Source organism: Periplaneta americana, chromosome 8, assembly GCF_040183065.1.
Source record: "Periplaneta americana isolate PAMFEO1 chromosome 8, P.americana_PAMFEO1_priV1, whole genome shotgun sequence".
NCBI classification, from domain to species: Eukaryota; Metazoa; Arthropoda; class Insecta; order Blattodea; family Blattidae; genus Periplaneta; species Periplaneta americana.
In genome coordinates, this window is record NC_091124.1 from 22,481,839 (window position 1) to 22,501,498 (window position 19,660).

The window sequence follows — 19,660 nt, forward strand, 5'->3', positions numbered from 1 at the left end:
TGGTCTATCATAAAGAGAAAGCTAAAAACACGACGATTGCCACCAAGGTGGACCTCATAGAAGCACTTATCCAAATATGGCTCAGGGATGAAGACATCAAGAAAAAACGTGAAAATCTCATGAACAGCGTGCTAAACCGCATAAAATTGATGATAAAGAACAAAGCGTTTCATACTAAATATTAATTGTTGCAAACAGTTTGTAATAAATGAGTTTTGTAGAATAAATGTTACTTGAATCATATAGGAATAGAAATTCTTTATATGCGGTTGAAGTTTGTTGGAATACGCTTCGTAATGCTAATACCAACTTGGATCCTGGTACAGAAAGCAATTGATAAGGGAAATTGAAAAATGCGTAAATAGAATCATTGTTTTATCATACACAAAGGAAACAAAGTACATTACTCACAGCTAACACCCTTCAAAATAATCCCCAAGGCTTTCACACATCTTTGCCAACGATGATGCAGTCGTTGAATACCACCGGCTGTGTGCGATTCATCTATGTGTACCACCTCCCGTCGAAACGCTGTTGAGATGTCCTCCCTGTTTGGAAACCGCTTCCCACGCAGCGGCCTCTTCAATTGCGGATTGAGATCGAAGTCGCTTGGACTGAGATCGGGTGAGTAGGGAGGACGTTCCAAGATCTCCCACCCCCCCCCCACCGCTGCAAAGGGTTTCTGACAGGAGCTGCAGTGTGGGCTATTGCGTTATCATGGAAGATTATTACATTGCCCAGCAGAATTGTATGACGAAGATGGTACATCAGGAATGATCTGTAGTATTGGGGATTGACAGTGTGCCCCTCACGAACAGGATGACACTCTAGAACACTTTTACTGTCGTACGCCAAAATGATAGAGAACTTCTGCCACGAAGAACTGCAATTTTCACGTATGACCGCTGTTCAACTTTACTTACATCCATCTTGGAGCACAGCCTCTAGCATACTAACTTTTGCGTGTGCTGTCAACTAGCTACCAATGCACACAGGCGCCATCTGGCGGTGGCATCCCGTACAGTGTACAACAGGTTTTCAAACGTATACACTGAACTAACTACATTTTCGGTTATTTGGAGGATATAAGATAGTTGCCACGACTTATGAAATGACCCTGGTATTAATAAAATACATTGTGACGTTGAGATAAATTCATCTTGTGTGTAGTCTACCAGTATTTGTTCACCGAAGCCATTAGTGAGAAAATGTTGTGACAGCTGGGAGTCGATCACGCGCGCGAGAGGAGGTCGGTGCGGCGAGGGAGGCTGCAGCCGCGCTGGTCTGGAGGGGACGGACGTAAGGGGAACGTCTGCATGCCGAGAGGGCAAGGGGAGGTGCACTGCGGCGCGAGGCGAAAGGGGACGCAAAGCTGTAGGTGCTTCGCTGTGCGAGGTGAAGGGGGGGGGAAGGAAACCTCCCGAACAGACATGCGGAAACAGAAGCCGCGAGTAACAGGTGGAAGACACCAGAAACGGAAACTTCCAGAATCGTACGTTCTGGAAACTATGGTTTAGTAATAAATACAGGACGCGAGGAGAAGAGAGTTCAGTTTTTGGTCAGCAAGCCAGTCACTCTTGTGTAGCAGTGAAGCCAGCTTCGAGACCGGAGTTCGACTTGAGTGTGTGTCCGCAACTGTGCGAGCGTCCAGGCGAATGCGGCGTATCCGGAGTCTGTGGTTCGACGTGCAGTGGACCGCAGTCGAGTGACCTGAGTTCGAAGTTTAGTGGACCGTCTCTGCAAGTCTTGGGTTCGATATACTGTGACTTGAGTGAATGAGCTAGAAGAACTAGCTAAGGCAAACAAACTGTGAACTGAGAACTGACAGTTTTGTGTTGTAAATAGTGCTTTGTGAACATTAGTTGAGTTTAGGAATACATTGTTGTTCTCATTAGTCCAAGTGAATTGTCATTGTCGCCTGTGGAGTGCAATAACGAATACTGTGTTGCTGTGTGGAGTGGAAATCCCATTGTTGACGGGAGTGTTTAAATTCAATTATAGAAAGTGAGTATTGTTGTGACAATGAACGTTACATTATTGTTTTGAATAAAAATCACAATATACACAATCATATCTGGAATCCATGATGTCTAAACTATTGCAGGGCATACATTGTGGTTTATATAGTATGCTCAATCGACAAAGATGATCAGCAGTCGTGGCCTGTTATGATACATTTCGCAGCAGCTTCTCTTACGAACCATAATGGTAGAGCGCATTTTAAGGCATCTCTTCAATGTTTCTCTTTAATTTTTTCCTCCAGATTATGATGTAAAATGTATCATAATAATGAATATTCTTAGCTTCTCTGCTGCACGGAATTTTGTTGCGGCTTGACTGAAGAATATTTGTTCTTTCTAAAATGATAAAGATCTGTGTGACGAATTTATATTACTTAAATTCTGTCATTTATTAATCTGACGTCAGGTCAAAGAAAAGCCAAAATATGGGTTAGGAATAAGCAAAACTGTACTATAGAAATCAAAAGAATGGACCAAAATAACTGATTCTACATTAATGTAAATTGAGAAGACAGTAAGAAAATTAAGGCAAAGAGTAAGAACAAAATAAATGAGGAAAATATGAGAATGGCGGTGGTAAGAGGAGAGGGAAATTGAATATTAGAGAGCAGTAGAAGTGGGAGGGATAGAGGAGTTTAGGAGAAGAATAAAATCGAGGGAAAGGGAAAAGTAGGATTGCGTGGTATGTGGTACGAGAGGGGTGGGTAGAGCTGTAGAAGGTAGAGGAGGGGAGAGAGGTGTGAGGTAGCGTAGGGACGAGTAGCGCTGTAGAGGGAAGAAGAAGGTAGAGTGGAGTTGGGATGTATGAGGTAGCACAATGACGAGAGGGGCGGGTAAAGCTGTGGAAGAAGAGGAGAGGATATAGTGAAAGGAAGGGGAAGAGTAGGTGTGAGGTAGAGTAGAGAAGGGTAGAGTTGCAGTGGGAAGGAGAGGGGAGAGCAAGGTTGGGTGGAGGTATGAGCTAGAGTAGGGTTGGGAGGTGCGGAGTAGTGCATGGGAGAGGTTGGGCTAGAGAGGAGGGATAGAATATAGGCGTGACGCGGTGGGTAGAGCTGTGGCGGGATGGTAAGCAGTGGGTAGGGGCGGAAGAAGAGGGACTGAGTAGAGCCGGGAGGGAAGAATATAAGTAAGGGGAGATGGGAGGGGATTAGTGATGGTGGGAGGGAGTTGGGAAGGGAGTATAAGAGTGGAGAAGGAAGAGTAGTGGCAGGTGGGGAGGGAAAGAGTAGGAATGCTTCGGGGTGAAGAAAAGGAGCGTTAGGGGAAAGTGTGTGCAGTATGCGGGAGGTGAGGAGTTATATGGTAAGGGAGGGAAGTAGGAGGAGGATATGGATATTAGATACAGGACCAGTAGCTTAGCAGGGGTGAGAGTTTTGTTGGGGTGGGTGAAGGAAGTCAAAGGCGGTGGGAACAGGAGGGGAACAATGGTGGAAATAGATCAGGAGACGAGGGAGGAGGAGGAAATGGGTAGAGGAAGGAGGTATATGTGGGAGTAAGTGGAGAGTGATGGTGGAGGATGGGAGAAAGGAACAAGTAATACAGAGATACAAGTCGTTTTTGTATTTTTGTCATTGCTTAGTTTTGGGAAAATAAGTTGTGGGCTGTTTTCATCGGGTGTATTTTTTTTTTTTACTAACGGATCCAGTAGATTCTGTGAAATATGTACTATTATTTCCTCTTATAATCATTGGCATTCCAATATTATTCCACTATCACCACGTCCTCTGCTTCCTGACTTTATAAAGCCTTAGCAGGCGTAGTTAAATTTGATCGGAACATAGTTCATATCATATTATACAGGTGTTTTTCTCATTTTCTTGATAATAATTCATCGGAATAATGTTATGAGTATTATATAAATTATAAAACTGTTGTTTATTGTCATTTGTCGTGCACGTTGTTTGGCAACGTAATGAAAATAGTGTATGTAATCCTGTGGAAGTAAACTGAACCGCAAAGTAGGCGATTGTTTCTGGTTATACCTAGGCTTTCCAACAGTCCCGTTTTTTCTGGGACAGTCCCGATTTCGACCATTGCGTCCCGCGTCCCGAAATAATTTATTCATGTATCAAACTGTCCCGATTTCATGGCATATTAGACATTTTACTTACAGTTGATTCTTGTTCCTATTAGATTGTTGGATTTAGTATGAATTGGAAGATAATTCCTCACAGTGTCGTACAGACATACTTACGAAATGGAGAAATGACTCTAGTACGCATGTTCACGGCAGAAATTAAATTCTCGTTGTTGTGCCAACAGAGTGACGGGTGCAATGATCATAATACACAAGTTAGGGCAGGTTTGATCACAGAATACTTACTGAATCATCTATTCTCTGTGCTCATCTTATGCGCTGTATGCACTTCGACTTTAGTTTGGCGCCATTCAGTATTATGTCCACTTTGTTACACTTGATAACTCATTCATTGGTTTCGGTAGAAAAAATTATGCGACCACTTCTACGACAGATATAGATTAGATTAGATATAAGCGAGGGCAACAACGAAGACTTGTAAAATACCGCAGCCCCTCACGTGTGATAAGCTCTGATGTCTCTGGTGATAAATCACGTAAACGTGCCTGTATTTTCCGAGAAGAGTGGCTGGAATATTTTCTGTAGGTAGGTTAGATTAGTTCAGATTACGTTAAGTTAGTTCATATTAGGTTAGTAATTACTTCAGTAACATGTTTTTTTTTTTACATTGGGGAATTTCATTGAAGTGAATTTATTTATGGCAGGCAGAGTAACTATCTCATGCCCCCACGTTTTAAAGTTGCTACCAGTGCACTTCATTAGAACCAGGTACCCAGCTTCGAAGCCGTTAGCCCTGTGAACTTACAGTATATTTATTTTCCCCTATTATCATATTATAGGATTATCTAAGAAATTAGCAAGTTCTTTGTGATAGTAGAAGAGAAAGAGTGGGAGAAGGGAAGTGGTCCGTGGCCCATTTCTTTTAGGGCTCATCCCGACATTTGTCTTATTACTCAAGGGAAACCACGGAAAAACCATGAGCAGGATGAGGTGTCGTGCTGACGACAAGCCAATTGGCTTCTGTAGGGACTGTATATGTTCAGGTGGAAGGTTGTCGTTTAATCATGATTTATAATATAAGTACAATAAAAAATACATAAAAATTATATACAAGGAAATATGTAAAATGCATCTATGCGCCCAATAACGTGATGACCCTGAAACAGAGAAATAACAATATTAGTGCATTAATATATTTATGTCTGTCTGTAGAGTCAAGTGGTTGTTTAGTGTTCAAGTTAGTATTCGTCTTGTACGTTGTCGTTCCAAGCTAGAGGGTGGAGTACGCTCTTAGATCTTCTATGTTTATCTAAAGCAGGGTTGTAGTTACCCAGGGAAGAAATTAGTGGGTTGTTGCTGCTGTACGACTTGGTGTACGTGCAGAAGGCTTGATCTTTATGAATTAATCTAACAGGTGTTACTCTAGGCAGTCCTGTAATGAATCTTAAAAGTTTGTTTTGGAAAACCTGTAATTTTTTAAGAACTGTAATAGATGCATGTCCCCAAGCAGGACAAGCATATAATATTACCGACCTAATTAATGCTTTATACAAAATCAATGCTGTATGTATGTTTGTGCGAGATCGTGCGTATTTGCTTGGTTTCCGCACAAAACTAATCCGCGGAAAGTATAAAATTCCACATTCAGTATTCCCAACCTAACACGCATAACAATTTCCCTCTTCTTACCGCTTAAGTGACACATTGATTTTACTGCTTTAGGCTTTTAACATATTATTTTTAGAGACGTTCACTATAGTAATAATTATAAATTGGAAACTTACCACTGCAATTTCACCTAAATTGCACTGTTAATTATTGTTTTTAAATATTTGCAAAAATTAAGTAAACTCTACAACTCCACTAAAGTTACTGGATTCGTGATGCAAGTAACATTAAGGGAGCCGTGAAAAAATCAACAAGATTCCAGATGCCGATGTTATTACTGCAATATGTTATATAAATAATATTGTTAAAATATTACATAACCTTACCTTTGTTTTAAGTTCGCATTTATAGACTGGGGGAAAAAAAGACAGACGTATATCACGGCCTGCTGGAGTATAGTAAACACAAAAAACATTTTAAAGCAACAATGTTGAAGATAGATATTTTTGTTTTGCAAATTTGCCGTCATTGAACAGAAACCAACATGGAGATTTCATTGCAACTAATTAGAAATTCCTCTTTCAGGTGTGTAATAAACGATCTTCGCACAAAATAATGTACGATACACGAGCGGTAGCCTATGTTTTCTTTCAATCCTCGGAAATTAAAAAAGCTCAACTACGTTTCGCTTTTTCAAACTTTTCCTCGAACATGAAAACTTCAACATACCGCTCTTGTAACGCATATTACTATTAAATGTCTGGTTTTATTTAATATTGGGTAGAGCTCCACCATTCTAGAATTGGCAGTAACATGGTTCCTAGTTTCAATTTCTTTTATAAGGGATTTACCTATACTGTTTTTCAACTTGCTTTGTGGTCATTTTGGCAAGTTTTTGTAATTGTTTTTACATGTGAAATGACGTGGTTGTTAAAATATACGTATACTGTTATAAAAGTACTTTTGTTGAATAGGTGGATTGATAGGTGGAAATAATTATTGCAATAAAATTGTCAGTAACGTTAGTGTCCCTAATTTTTACTTACGAAGGTTGGCAAGTCTAGTATACCTCATCGTGCAATGTTGGAGGATATTGAAATCATTTCGTGCGTGTTTTTATCGCACGCAGCACTATGTAGAGCACTGGTACCATGATCGCCATTTGTGTTGGCGACTCGTGTGGTCACAACGCATTACTGGACACAACAAATGCATTAACATGAATGATGCAGCCTCGCATGGCTGCGTGCTGGCGGTTTTGAACTGATATTATTACGGTTTGATTTTAATTTATGAAATTTTGATGCTTTGCTAATTATTGTTGAGGTGTTTAATGTCATTTTATTATGAACCGTGAAAAGCACTTAAAGCAGTTTGGAGTCAATCCATTCTGTATCGCGTGTCAACCCGTTTTAATCTTTAAGTGATTTTAAACCTTCTTTAATGACAGCTATTGTGAAAACTTGTGTTAAAGAAGAACGGAAACTGTCCATTCATTATATAACTGGTGCAATCCTTCAATATTTAGCATATACTCGATATGCACATGTGCGTGTGTGCATGTGTGTTAGGTAATAATCTACTTGACTGAGTTTATAATTCGTCGAAATTCAGCATGTGCGACAATTTTTGTCTGAGACAGTGGTCTCTTGCGACTCTTAAATTTATGTCACGCGACACAAAGCTTTACTTGCCTCCTGGAGGAATCCATGTATTTACTTAATTGAAATTTTAAATTATGGTTTATTTAACGACGCTCGCAACTGCAGAGGTTATATCAGCGTCGCCGGTGTGCCGGAATTTTGTCCCGCAGAAGCTCTTTTGCATGCCAGTAAATCTACTGACATGAGCCTGTCGTATTTAAACACACTTAAATGCCATCGACCTGGGCCGGGATCAAACCCGCAACCTCGAACATAGAAGACCAGCGCTATACCAACTACGCTACCGAGGCCGGCTACTTCATTGATCCTTGTTATAAGTACAGTGTCCTCTATACAGAGTGGACCGTAAATAGTGTCATTAATTTCAGAGGGTTATTCTTTGAGATATTTCAAACAAAATATTTCAATAAAATTTTGCTCGTTTTTTGCTTCCTTTCCGAGGTAAAAATTTTATATTTAACATATTGCGTGTTTTGGAAAAGCCTTCCAGTTAATTCCCAATATATTTAATCAGTTTCTGAGAGCAGTGTATTATGATAAATTATTCAAGGATTTTAGTTTTGTCCTTTTAATATGCAGAAATTTGATCCGAACATATGTAAAATTTTAAAATTTCTCTTCAGAACGAAAAGTTACATTTGTTCGCATAATATTGCTGTACATTTAAAGGACGAAACTAAAAATTATTTCAATAATTTATTATTGTAATTCACCGCTCTATGAACTGATTAAATATATCGAGAATTAACTCGAAGGCATTTGGAAAACACGCTATGATACTGTATGTTTCATGTAAAATAATTTTTATATTCGAAAGGAAGCAAAAACAAGCAAAATTGTATTAAACATCTTTGTTAGAAATATCTCGCAGAATAACCCTTTGAAATGAATGACGTTACTTATGGTTCATTCTGTGTACATATGACGCTTTCCTCACACCGCAAGCTCAGCGACATTTTCTGTAATGCGCCTCGCATAGTGACGACGAAATCATCGCCGTTTCCACGGCAGTAACTTTAACTTCTAAAACTTGTTTAGCGGGGGAAATATTTATAAACTGTTTAAAAGTGAATACATGCGCAACAACCGGCGTAGCTCAGTCGAAAAAAGGTGCTTGCCTCCTGATCCGGAGCTGCGCTGGGGCATGGGTTCGGTTCCCGCTTGGGCTGATTACTTGGTTAGGGTTTTCCGAGGTTTTCCTCAACTGTAGGGCGAATTTAATGTATGGCGAATCCTCGGCGTCATCACGCCAAATACCATCTCGCGATCATCAATTTCATCGATGATAAATTACCTAGTAGTTGATACAGCGTCGTTAAATAACCAACTACAGTTGCATCTTACCTGTGTTACAAGATATACAGTTTTTTCTCCTGCTTCAAAACGTTTCTGATGTCTCCTAAGATTGTTCTGAAATACTCGACTAACGGCTTCTACCGAAATGTTCGAAATGCCTTGTTGGCTATTTTCTTCTAATTTTTTGCGTAACTTAAAACTAAAAAAAATCACTGAAATATTCTATTCACCATTCCAAAACAGTCTGTTAAACTAACATAATCGCTTGCCCTATACCATGCAGTGTTCTCAAACAATTACAACAAAATAGCTTGCACTACACTACGTACGAATGAGTAATCTCTTCATTGTTTCAACTTCTGGGTTATTTAGCGTCGATGAGATTGGTGATAGGGAGATGGTATTTGGCGAGATGAGGTCGAGGATTCGCCATAGATTACCTGGCATTTACCTTACGGTTGGGGAAAACCTCGGAAAAAAACCAGCCAGGTAGTCATCCCAACCGGGGATCGAACCCGCACCCGAGCGCAGCTTCAGATCGGCAGGCAAGCGCCTTAACTGACTGAGCCACGCCGGCGGCTTTCATTGTTCTCAAACAATTCAATCATGTGTAATGTAGTGCAACTTATATTGTTTCATCACTCAGTAGCTGACAACAGATAGGTGAACTGCACTCGTGCAACGCCCGACAAATGCATTGAACTTTGGTACGTACGACAGCTGTACGTTTCTGTACGTCTCGTAGTGTCGTTTATGAAGGACTCTCTGTTAGACCATAAGGTCTGTTGCAATTTTACATAACATTTTCATGCCAACTTTTTTGCTGGTCGACCTCTTGGTATATGGGTATGAATAGTTTTAGGGCTTCTTCATGAACTCACTCTTTGAAGTTGGCATTTCCATTTTCTTTGATGTTTCTGTATTTATTTAGAAATCTATTTCTTACGTCGCATATCTTTCTCTGTATTAGTATAAGAACTATGTAATAGTAATATACGTTACAAGAGCGGTATGTTGACGTTTTCATGTTCGAGGAAAAGATTGAAAAAGCGAAACGTAGTTGAGCTTTTTTAATTTCCGAGAACAAGAAAACAAACATACCGCTCGTGTATCGTACATTATTTTCTGCGAAGATCGTTTATTACATACCTGAAAGACAAATTTCTAATTAGTTGCAATGAAATCTCCATGTTGGTTTCTGTTTAATGACGGCAATTTCGGAAAACAAAATATCTTTCTTCAACATTGTTGCTATAAAAAGTTTTCTGTATTTACTATACTCCAGCAGGCCGTGATATACGTCTGTCTTTTTATCCCCCCCGTGTATAAATGCGAACTTAAAACAAACGGTAAGGTTATGTAATGATTTATTTTTCATTTTAATATTTTAACAATATAATTTATATAACATATTGCAGTAATAACATCCGCATCTGGAATCTTGTTGATTTTTTCACGGCTTCCTTAATGTTACTTGTATCAGGAATGCAATAAGTTTCGTGGAGTAGTAGACTTTACTTTATTTTTGCAAATATTTGAAAATAATAATTAACATTGCAATTTAGGTGAAATTGCAGTGGTAAGTTTCCAATTTATAATTATTACTATGTTAAACGTCTCTAAAAATATGTTAAAAGCCTAAAGCAGTAAAATGAATGTCGCGCTTAAGCGGTAAGAAGAGGGGAAATTGTTATGTGTGTTACGTTGGGAATAATGAATGTGGTATTTCACACTTACCGCGTATTGGTTCTGTGCGGAAAACAAGCAAATACGCATGATCTCGCACAAAATATGTATGCAATGTTTCTGTTTAATGCCCCTGTGTCTTACGATGTTTCCTTAAGTGCCTTTTTGAAACGGAAGGTCTATCAACTGAGAAATTTTTGCGGAAGGTATCTATATGTAAATCGTGGTACGTATTTTATTTCAATGCGTATGATTCTCTGTTATTATTATTATTATTATTATTATTATTATTATTATTATTATTATTATTATTATTATTATTATTAATTAACTCATATCGATATTTCAAATACTTGTATAGATGGTCCTGGCGTCTAATCTTGAATTATGGCGTCTGATATCTAACTGTAGAAACTGTATTCTGTCATTGGAGAGTACTGAATCCATCTGTACAAATACCTTATCTTATATAGAATTAATTTTCCACAAACCGATAAGTACAGAAAGGTATTAATTGATCATATCTGAGACACTGTAAACAAACCAGCCATGCATTTTTCTAACTATATATTTCTGTTCTTTGTTTCAGGTAAGCTGTGAATTTCCAAGTCATTTTTCGTCATTTTGGTGGAGGTAACGTATTTCAACTTGTTTATGTTACACTATTCAGAATCGTAAATTGTGACGGCAATTTATATACGAGGCTTTCATTTCAATACTTACCAGTCTAAATAACTAATTATTTAAATTGAATTCAACTTAAAAAAGAAACACGTCAATTTAGATATTGAGGGGGAAGTCTGAAACCAGGCTTAATTGCATTTTAGATGCCACCCCCACCCTCCGGCCACCCCATTTAAAATTTCAAATGACACCCCTATATTTTTATATTTAACTATGAAAGAGCATTTGTTTATACACCTCATTCATTTGTTTTCGCATCTTTTGTTTTCTGTCGGTTCATCAATTCACAACAGTTCATATCATGTCACGCAGGGGCACAGATCAAACATCCGGAATCGCTCTGTCTTGACATCACTGATGATGGGGATGCTATCCCCGAAACATGTATGATAAATAAAGAAGCTCAACAGACATAGTGCTCATACAACTGTTAAGTTATATATTTTCGTCAATTTTAATGCATTTTACCAATTTTAATGAACACTGTTATTAAATTGACCAAAGACGTGTATTTTATCATTGCTTTGCGACGAGTTTGTTCGTGTGTCATTCGCACAGTGTACGGGTTCGGATCTCTTCTCTTGCGAGAACTGCGGCTGTTCCACTCGATATGCAGGCTTTGAAATATTCGGCTATTGAGCCTTATTGCTGTTCTTTGTTGCTTCTCCCACCCCTCTGTAATAGCTATTAGATTACGTTCATTATCGGGTTTCTTCTTAAAAATTCTCTAAAGTTCCTTCAATGGAACGGCGAAACTCGGAGTGAGACAAGTGGCCAAGAGGCTTGGAGCTCACGTATTTATTTTTTTCTCCGTTGCAGGGATACGTTTTCGCGTACCTTTTAAATATTTCTCATCTGGTCTCCTCATTGACAGTGACTGGGAGAGTATTCCTTCTGTCTTCCGTATTTTCGCTGTGTTCACACGATCAGAGATTCGCGCTTCTTCTATATTTTTTAACTATTTATAACATTATTTCGCTACTATTCGCAATCAGGACGGAACGTGCCATAGGGTTCATCTACGAAGTAGGCAATGATGAAATGCAACCATTACATTAGAAGTAACTTCTCTTCTAGTTGCAAGAGTGGGGTTCAAGATATATATGGCATTATCCATCATCTTCCTTCCCCTCTTCTTGGTCTCGCTTTCTGATATAATCATTTTATACTTGGAGTAATGTTGTTTCTTCCTATTGATCAGCGAACTGCAATTTTTCCGCGCCGTGAGCCGTAGGCAACTTCTCTGACTCCCCTGTTGCGCGGGCCAGCGTGCATAGTAGGCTAGCGGACATGATAGCGTTACAGATATATCGTTTATTTTGTTTCACTTTTCTTGTTCTTTTGTTCGGAGAGTGACTGACCTTGTTGCAGTAGAAACAGAAAGCTTATACATAATCCATACTAAAATAATTAGTAACATTCATCTGCGTTATTTTTTACATTAGTGATAGCACTTTTTATTTTTACAAGTTTAATTAATTTAGGAATACCGTAACGTTGCATGTTTTATTTGCATTCCTCGCCATATGAAAAATACCTTGTGGAAGACGGTGCACTTCATATACTCTGTTTTTTATATAATTTTCTTAATTTTCTAAACCGTTACAGTTTAGTCCCTCCTTCAATTTTTTAGGACAGGTTATAAAATGACTAGTGTAAAATGATTTCTATTTTCCCTTTCTTTTCGAACGATTTCCACCTTGGCAGTAATCCGGCATAGGAGAGCCTTGCTCCCTCAACATTTTTGCTATGCTCTAAAGCACTCAGATGCGTTTTTCTGCGTGGAGCTTAAATTTTTATGAACTATTGTTGTTCGTACATCTAAACGTCTTTTTTTTCTTAGAACATTGTTGCGTACACTGTTGAAAAAAAATCTAAAAATTCACTACTATTTTGTGTCATTTTAACTGTGTCGTGATTACTCTGCCCGAGCGATGTAGCTCAGCATAAAACATTAGATTCCCATTGGTGAGGTCCAGGCTTCGAACCTCTCAGCCATTATGATGGTTTCCTCGTTCATCAATAACTAGACCTCTATTTATTTAAAAAGGAAAGTGATTGATTCCTACTTTCACAACAAAAATACAGGTACAGTAAAACCACGTTTGATTAATATATTTCAGTATTATTTGTATTTATCCTGGTAATAATGAACAGTTTGACTTGTAGACATTTTGTTTTTCAGCATTAACTTCCCATGATTGTATGAGAAGATTCGAACAGAACGGCAGTTACATAGATCTTCGGCTCCCCCCTACTACCAATAATGCATAATCACAATGACAATACGGCGGTTGCTGTCGTCTGCGATACAACAAACTTTTCTGTTGATTTTCGAGTTCGTCATTTTTTTTCTGGTTATTATATGCTTATTTAAGTAGTGTTAACTCTCGTTAAGTGGTTTTATATTTTATTTTATCCGTCTTAGTATTTATTTTATTATTGTAAATATTTTTGTTTTATTACTATTATTATTATTATTATTATTATTATTATTAAATTAATTTGTATTACTATCTTTGTATCATCTCCGTCACGGATATTCTATTATTATTATTATTATTATTATTATTATTATTATTATTATTATTATTATTATTATTATTATTATTAGGAAAAATTCTATAAAAGATCTTGGTGTACTACTCGATTCTAAATTATACTTTCACGATCATGTTCAATATATTTATAATCATTCAATAAGAATGCTTGGTTTAATAAGGTCTATAACTTATTCTTTTTCTACTCCTGAGTCACTATTAATTCTATACTTTACTTTGGTTCGCTCTAAACTTGAATATGCATCTGTAGCCTGGAATTCCATTACTTCAACCGATTCGGTTAAATTGGAAAATATTCAAAGAAAATTTATTTCCTTATGTGCTTTTCGATATATACCCAATTCCACTGACTTTAACTATGATATTACCTGTAAATATTTTAACTGTTGTAGCCTTTATGCTAGACGTCTAAATCTTGATTATCAATTTTTTTGCAAAGTTATCAAGGGTGATATTGATTGTGAGTCTATCATAAACAATATCAGCCTTCGTATTTCTACAAAAGGTTTAAGATTTCAAAAAAAATTTTATAACCGAAATTCAAAATCACTTTCTCCAGTCTGTAGATGCATAAAATAAGCCAATTTGCATGGGCACAATTTAGATCCTTTTAAGGTTTAGTTTCGTTTTGATTATTAGTTTTTACTGTTTGTACTCAATTGTATTCATGTATGTTTTTGTTATTTATGATATTATTTATTTTTGTTTTGCACCTTTGTATCTTCTGTTTGTGTATTGTGCTGAACTATAATTGGCCTCTGGCTGTTGTTCAGCACACAAATATTAATAATAAATAAATAATAAATAAATAATAAATAAATTATTATTATTATCATTGTTACTATTATTTCTAACATCAACATTATTATTGATCTCTGTAAAATTTATGTAGACTACTGGACTGTACCCGAGCACGAGCATATGCTCATTTCGGGTATATATTCATTAAAAAAAAAACGTTAATCCGGACTAATTGGAGGGGATAAGTTGACTGGTTTAACGAAAGTCCGAATTAACTGAAATAACCTAAAAGAATAGTAGGTAATGCATTAAAACTCCGTTTATAGCAACAAAATACGTTTATTATGGTATATTTAAAGGGCATAGACCTAAATTCACTATACAGTACAGTAAAATATAAAGCAAGACATGATGCAGTACAATTTTTAATACTGTAGGTGTAATATTGTACGGTAGAGCATCGGTTATCCGAAACAATTGGGGATGAGGGGTGTTCGGATAACCGATTATTTACGAAAACAATTTGTACCGGTATCATAGGAGCAGTATGAAACAAAGAAACACTGATAAATATTAAACACAGAACTATACATGCAATATATATTTTGTATCACACATCTTACAAATAACACAGAACTGACTAGCCTAGTTTGACAAGTTCAAAACGGCCATTAAAGTAGGCCTACAGTTTATGAAAAGAAGTCCAAACTTTTTTTTTTTTTTTTTTTGCTTCAGAGCTGAGACTCGTTTTTTTGTCGCTAAATCTCGCAAACAGCGCTAGCGAAACTTCTACATGGAGCGCGCGCAAATTCAAATTTGCCGACTGGAACGCTTTCCGTTAACCGATGTTTCGGTTGATCGGTGTTCGGATAATCGACTATAATTCCATAGTTCTAATGTATAAAAGTAAGCCTTAAAACAAGGTTCTTTAATTTTTACTAGCTCGTCGTTTTTTTTTTTTTTTTGCCTGTGCGGAAGCGAAGTCCGACTTATCGGGGTCCGGATTAACGATGTTTCACTCTATTGATTTGCAAGACGGGAATTCATTAAATAGGCGTACATATGCACACAGTACATACGTATATGCATAAACTACAGGCATACATACATACATGTACGCACTCACACACACCTGATATAATCATCTTCTTAGGAACAGAGAAAATTATTTCTGAAGCATTTTTTTTTTCGTCTGAAATCTAAAATATTCACTCCAGTCTACGTGCTGAGATGTATGACGTAAGGCTGAAATATGTAAAAGGAGGTTCTGTTTGTCGTGCCAAACCCTTAAGGATGCGACTTCATTAATTTGTTTTCTTTCTCGTTTAAGAGGCTCGTCGTTTGGGAGTACTAACTGTATCTTTACAATGCCCAGACGACTGCCGCCATCCCGCAGGAATATAAAAGGAGTTGGGCCTTTGAGCAGTTCTTGAAACTGCTTTTATTCTCCCGTTGGGTCTTTTCTTCACTTCTAAGAACGTATATAATCCTGCACGCTGTTACGGCACCTTTTTTTGTGTTAGTATAAATGAAAGTTTCAAGACGTCTTGGCTGTTAATCTTCAACCCGTGTTTCTTCGGCAGCAAGTTGGGAATTTCACAAGGACTTCGAGAATGTTAAGCCTATCAATGGATTAGTCATCTGGCGAATTCTCAGTAAAGTGACTAGAGTTCGAATCACAGCAGAACTTGCGAGACAAATGCACTGCTAAAGTTCCTTCCTGGTCATCATATGATTCTTACTCCACAATTTTTCCAGTATTGGCACGTTATAAATCTTAGCACGGAATACTAGGCACGTGTAGATCTGCTGCACATAAAAGAACTCTGTCTGGTCAAGGACTCCAGGGGTAATATTTTGTAGGTCGTTTTTCTCTCACTTAGTATTTCGCTGCTAAATAACGTCTGTAGTTGAAAGCATCGTTAAATAAAATATTGCTCTCTTGATGTACGAGGAGATTACACTTAACTTAAACTGTATCTATTTAGTCAGCTCTATACGAAGAACGTCTAACTCCAGTACCAAATTTGGTTCATGGAAGCTGTACACTGAGGAGATTTAACTCTTATGATGCAACAATGGTTATTTATTGTATCTTATGATTAGGGACCAGATTTTTATGTAATTACATATTATATTCCTTTCAACCTAACCGTATATAAATAACAAATCTTTGCGAATCTCGTAATTACCATTAATATAATAAAATTTGATACTACATATTTTTACATATTTACCCCACATTACATATTACGGCTTGATATTACATAAATCTACATATTTAGGGGGTATTCATTTTTACTTCTCTAAAAGGGGGGAAAAAAACTTCTGTTAGGGAAGTTTACAATTTGAAATACACACATTTAAAAAGCCTTTTTATCTACCCGAGAAAATATATATTTCGGCACGAATCATAACGTCCTTAGTTCCAGGCCATCAACAGTTTGTAAATGCCTATAGTTTGAGGTTTTAGTATGTACTTTGTTCCTTGCAGGGAGCAGCTAAAATGCACGTGTCCCACATCTCCTCTTGTTTGCTCCTAATACAGTAAAGCGAAACAATGCTTGCAGTATTGTTGTGTCATTCATTTCACTCAGTTCTCTAGCTTTAGTACTTACATTATAAAGTGCAAGTGATATTATCTACTGCTTTTAATTAACTAAAATGGCCCTTCTATCTTCAATCCTAACGACAAAAATAAAATCATGGATTGAGATGGACGAAGGTTTCACTACAGATGTAATAATTGCAATGTGTCAAATATGCGGTAAAAAGTCGGGTACTCTATGAAATCACAACTGGAGAGTCTTACCTATTCTATACCTTCCACATATTGATATTAAATATTTTCATGATTTTACATATTTTGGTACATATTCAGCTTATTTTTCTTACATAAATATGTACATATTTCACACCTTGATATTACATAAAAATCCGGTCCCTATTTATGATACAAGTTCTTCAGTTTTCCGTATTGGGAACGGAGAATAGACAAATCGACGGCCCAGTTCCAAATCAAAGTAACTCAAAATTTAAAGTTTTGAGAATTCTGAATTTTAAAGCTTCGTCTTGCTGAGAGAAATCCAATGAACAAGCTCTAAGTAATAGAACTTAAAACAATTTCTCTGGAAGGCATGGAACAGACATCAGAAGAGAAATATCAGCCAGGGACATTTAGTGTTCGCTACTAAAAGTTTGACAGGTTCACCAAGTAACGATGCTTTCAACTATACACACATATATAATACGAGTAAAGCATCATTAACAGACTTTGTAGTAATTTAAGCGATCTTTTGATTTTTCATAGCAACATAAAGCTTTAAAGTGCGGGGTTTTCAAAACTTTGAATTTTGAGTTACTTCCCTTTTGAACTCAGCCGCGAAAGATCTCTAACTATGTTTACGTTCGAGAGTCTATTGAAGTGATGTTAAACCGAAGTCAATGGTGGCAAAAATCGGAAGTACATCTCATGTTACAGAGCCCAATGTGTATTAAGGTATCCATCGTACAAACAATATTATTTCTGATGTTTTTCATATTTCTCTCCAAAGGACCGTAATAATTTATCAGATTATATTAAATGTTTAACCACAATATGCATACTTCGTATGGTTTTTGTTTGCCATATAGATTTGAATATAATGGTTGAAAATGAAACTGAAAACAATTACCTTTCCTACACGATCTGTTTGCATCAACGTAATAATAATAATAATAATAATAATAATAATAATCATTATTATTATTATTTATTTATTTAATCTGGCAGAGCTAAGGCCAGTAGGCCTTCTCTTCCGCCCAGCCAGACTCTAATTCTAATTGCATACAATTGCTTACATAGTTATTACATTAATATCTAGACCATAAAACAACATCAAAGTAAATAATGAAAGTTGGATAAGTAATGTTAGTGTGACAATAATATACATTGGTAAGAAATAGTGATAATAATAATAATAATAATAATAAAATAATTTAGATATTTATCTGTGATATATATATATATATATATATATATATATATATATATATAACCATTAAACATTGAGAAACCTGAAACAGCTATTATTGTTAACAAGAATTGTTAGAAAAATATTTCGTTAGCCTATCCTTAAATTTGTTTGATGTCTGACAGTCCCTGACATTACTCGGTAGGGAATTTCAAAGTCGAGGAACAGCCACAGTGAAAGAAGATGAATATGAGGATGTTCGGTGGGAGGGAATGGATAATATTGAGGAGTGTTGTGATCGTGTGTCTAGGTTATGATGGGTGGATAAATTTTGAAAACGAGACGCGAGATAGACAGGAATGGAGAAATGCAATATGTGAAAGAGAAGGGAAAGACAGTGGATTTTCCTATGATCTTCCAGACGGAGCCAGGACAACATTTCGAGGGATGGTGTTACGTGATCAGCCCGGCGAATATTGCAGACGAAACGGACGCACATATTATGAACACGTTGTAGTCTGTGCGCCGAAGTAATGCTTAGGTCAGTAAGTAGAATATCACAATAATCGAAGTGGGGCATCACGATTGTTTGCACTAACATTTTTTTTTTCATGGAAAATGGTAGAAAATTCTTCAATCGCCTAAACGAGTGGATTAATGAGAATACTTTTTTTCAGGTTTCTGCAACTTGAATGTTCCAGTTTAAACTTTTATCCATATAAATACCTAGATTCTTTACTGATTCACTGAACTGAATTTCGGTGCCGTATATTTTAATCGGGGGCAAATTTGATATGGTAATGGTGCTTAACAAACGTGAATGGCCCACGTACTGTCTCTTCAAAATTCAAACGTAACAGGTTTGCCAACAGCTAATCAATGACCAGTTGAACAAATATAGCTACTTTGTCTCCGACTGAAATTGTAAATTGAGCATACAAAATGACGATTTTATAGTACAATAATAATAATAATAATAATTATTATTATTATTATTATTATTATTATTATTATTATTATTATTATTATTATTATGGGTCCAATACCAATCTTATAAACCTGATAAATCCTGTAAATAATGGGTATTCATAATATTGTTTGAAATTGTCAAATTGGCAAGACTTATAACCAATTTCTTCCCATCAGAACACAGCTACCACACTCCGACCCAATACGGCAAACTAAGGAACTTCTATGAGAACATAACTTCCGTCATGTTTTAAACTCCCTCCCCTCATGGGCCGGAGTGTTGCTAGCTGTGTTCCGATGGGATGATGAGGAAAGAATTAGTTATAATTGGAGGAATAGCCTGTACAGTATATTTCTACATCTACTGTAGTTATTTGAAGACTTACCTTTTTGGAAATTATCTCGTAGTAATGTCCTCACGTTCACTATTTGTCCTTTC

The 19,660-nt window shown here is 36.8% G+C and overlaps 1 protein-coding gene across 4 annotated transcripts in view; it reads left to right on the top strand.

Moving 5' to 3' along the window:
* Positions 1 to 19,660, top strand: part of spas (spastin) — a 614,416-nt gene that overhangs the window by 185,026 nt on the left and 409,730 nt on the right. The window lies entirely within an intron of this gene.